This window comes from Urtica dioica, chromosome 2 (assembly GCF_054948205.1).
Source record: "Urtica dioica subsp. dioica isolate 48M chromosome 2, U.dioica_male_clone48M_v1_H2, whole genome shotgun sequence".
Lineage (NCBI taxonomy): Eukaryota > Viridiplantae > Streptophyta > Magnoliopsida > Rosales > Urticaceae > Urtica > Urtica dioica.
The window spans coordinates 50,583,222-50,586,907 of NC_142757.1; positions in this window are offsets into that span (position 1 = coordinate 50,583,222).

The following is a 3,686-nucleotide window of genomic DNA, read 5'->3' on the forward strand; positions in this document are numbered from 1 at the left end:
AAGTTCAAAAGGGTCGCCATTTGCAATATTCGGGCGTTACGCAACATGAGTTCTTAGTACTTGATGGAGACGAGGATGGCACGGTAAACATGTTGACAAAAGAATGCACATGCGGGTTGTTTCAACTTCTTGGTCTCCCTTGCATGCATGCGACGTGTGTCGCAACAAAGCGTAACATCGATGTGTATTCATTGTGTCACCCTTTCTATCGAGTAGAAAGTTGGAGAGCAGCCTACATGGATGCGGTGTACCCTTGTGGTCCTGAACACGAGTGAAATGCTCCAGAAGAGCTGTTGAATATGGAGGTAAAGGTACCTGTTGCGAAAAACCCCGCCGGTCGGCCGAAGAAGAAGAGCAAAGGAGGACGGCGCAAGATCAAACGTTTGCCGTCTCAAGGTGAAGTAATTGTTGTTCAGCGCAAATGTAGTATTTGTGGAGGTAGAGGACATAATAGGAAGTCGTGTACTTTTCGTCAGTAGTATTGTATGTAATGGATTTCTCACCATCAGTTATTTTAAGTGCTTGATTTCAGACATTTCATAGTATTTTAGTAATGGATTTCAGACATTTCAGTTATTTTATGTGTTTGATTTCAGAGTTTTCAGTTAGTTTATGTGCTTGATTTCAGACATTTCAGTTCATTTTGTAATGGATTTCAGACATTGAAGTTATTTTATGTGTTTGATTTCAGAGTTTTCAGTTAGTTTATGTGCTTGATTTCAGACATTTCAGTTCATTTTTGTAATGGATTTCAAACATTGAAGTTATTTTATGTGTTTGATTTCAGAGTTTTCAGTTAGTTTATGTGCTTGATTTCAGACATTTCAGTTCATTTTTGTAATGGATTTCAGACATTTCAGTTATTTTATGTGTTTGATTTCAGAGTTTTCAGTTAGTTTATGTGCTTGATTTCAGACATTTCAGTTCATTTTTGTAATGGATTTCGGACATTTCAGTTATTTTATGTGTTTGATTTCAGAGTTTTCAGTTCATTTTTGTGCTTGATTTCAGACATTTCAGTTCATTTTGTAATGGATTTCAGACATTTAAGTTATTTTATGTGTTTGATTTCAGAGTTTTCAGTTAGTTTATGTGCTTGATTTCAGACATTTCAGTTCATTTTGTAATGGATTTCATACATTTAAGTTATTTTATGTGTTTGATTTCAGAGTTTTCAGTTAGTTTATGTGTTTGATTTCAGACATTTCAGTTCATTTTTGTAATGGATTTCAGACATTTCAGTAATTTTTTGTCAAGGATTTCAGACATTTCAGTAATTTTTTGTCAAGGATTTCAGGCATTTCGGGTTATTCATGTATACATTACAAACCAAAATATCATCCAAAAAACTAGTCTCCAAAACTACCAAAGTAATTATCAACAAACATTACAAACCCAATTTTCATCCAAAAAACTAGTCTCCAACACTATCAAAGTAATGTTCATCACCCCTTTTTCAGGCTTTTCAGTTTGGCTGTGTTCAACGGAGTGTAATCATCATACTTTATGGGCCGCTTGCTCTTTCTCTTCGAAACTACACAATCCAAAATAAAATAATTAAAAAGAACATAAACCATGAAATATAGGCAAAACAGTTTGAAAATTGAGAACTTACCATAGACGCGGACAGATTCTTTCGCCGGAGGGTTGACGAAGTCGTCGTCGTCGTCATCGGGGGCTGCCACAGAGGTTGCCGTCGTGGGGGCTGCCACAGTTCTTGCCGTCTCTTTCGCCGGAGGGTTGACGAAGTCGTCGTCGTCATCGGGGGCTGCCACGGTGGTTGCCGTCACGGGGGCGTTCACGGTGGTTGCCGTCTCGGTGGCTACCACGGGGGCTTCAGCCTCGGGGGCTGCCGTCTCGCTTGCCGTCTCGGGGGCTGCCGTCTCGCTTGCCGTCTCGGGAGCTGCCACGATGCTTGTCGTCTCCGGGGCTGCCACGTTGCTTGTCGTCTCGGGGGCTGCCATCCCTTCGTCACAATCGTCTTCATCTTCTTCCTCTTCATTGCTGCCGTCACCTTCATCCTTGTCTTCCTCACCATCATCGTCTTCCTCTTCATCATCTTCATCGTTGTCATCATCTCCATCGTTGACATCCGGAGGGTCCAAAGTTTCATCATCTTCATCGTTGTCATCATCTTCATCGTCTTCCTCCTCACCATCTTCTTCTTCTTCACCATTATCGATATCATCATCCGGAGGGTCCAAAGTTTCATCATGAATATTGACAGCTTCGTCAGGGTCAAAAAATAAACCTTCATCATTCTCCACTGCCAAAAATTATGTCACAAAACACCAAAAATTAATAACTAATATTCGAAACAGTATATAAAAAAAGCCATAAAACTCCGAAATCATTAACAATATAAAACTAAAAACTTCGAAATTCACAGTTGAGACAGATTACCATGTGGCGATGGTGACCTCCGCCGTGGAAACTTCTCCGATGGATACCTCTCTTCTTGTGTAGCGCTTCCCGGGACGACACTTACCAAATAATCGAGTTTCTCAGTCGTGTCTTTTTGCCACCTCATGATTTGCTTCCTCATGCGCTTCTGCTCCCTACACATTTTCTTAACATTCTGCTCCACATCACTCAAACGTCGTTCAAGTATTGAAAAATTCTCATCTCCACGCGGTGGGCCAACGTCTTCTTCATTCACGTACGCCGACTTCTTGTGCGCTACAACAAAATTGTAACCCGGATATTCTGGTATACTAGATGAGTGTCTCTCGAGTATGGAGAGATACTTCTTCTCACCATCGGTAGGCTCAAGAGTCGGTGTTGCCTCCACCTATAAAACAAAACTTCGAAATTAATCATACATAATAGTTGTAAAACGTCGAAATGAACCTGAAAATGTACATAAAATCTTCGAAGAAAAAAAGTGAGAAAACATACGCTTTGTCGGATTAACTTTTTTGTGAACCCCTTCTGTCTTGCTTGTTTCATGCTCACCCATTCGAGCATTCTCGGAATGCTATTCTCGCTCAACTTCTTGCCGTACTCTACACCGACAAACTCTATGGCCTCGTACGCCCAAAATTGAACCGCATGAAGAAACCCGTTGACCACATACTTTGCGTCTTGAACCTTCTTCTTCTTCTTACCTCGATTCTCGTATAAGCTACGAAGGTGTTTCGGGTCCGTCGCTAGCAACCCCTCGAGAGTGGCAGCCCAACTAATGTGGCCCCACGGAAACGCCATAAAGTATGGGAGCTCATCAACCATACTCAACAACTCCTCCCAAATACCTTGCCAACTATCCTTCCCTCGTATCACGCCTTCCACAATCAAACACAGTCCGAGCTTGTAGCAGTCTTCTTCGTTCGTGCACTTCAGAAAAGCTGCCTCTAAATCAGCAACAGACGGTGCCTTGTGAAGTTTTTTGTCGTTGTCATCAACGTGCTCGGGGTCAGGAAAATACGTCTTCAACAGACGGTTGCTTGAAAGGTGCTTCTCGAATTCTTCCGTTGACGGAAGCGCACTAAACTTCAGTCCCGTTGTCAAAGCAAACTCGGTTCTTCCGAAACGGATACCATTCTTACCGATACCAAAGTAAACTGCATTCGCATATCTTTGCTTGATGCGTCGTTGGAGAAGTTGGTCTATAATCACACCATTAAAGTTGAACCCCGTAACGGAAGGGGAATCGATCCAACTAAATTGTGTGTCCTTCAACCTAGCCT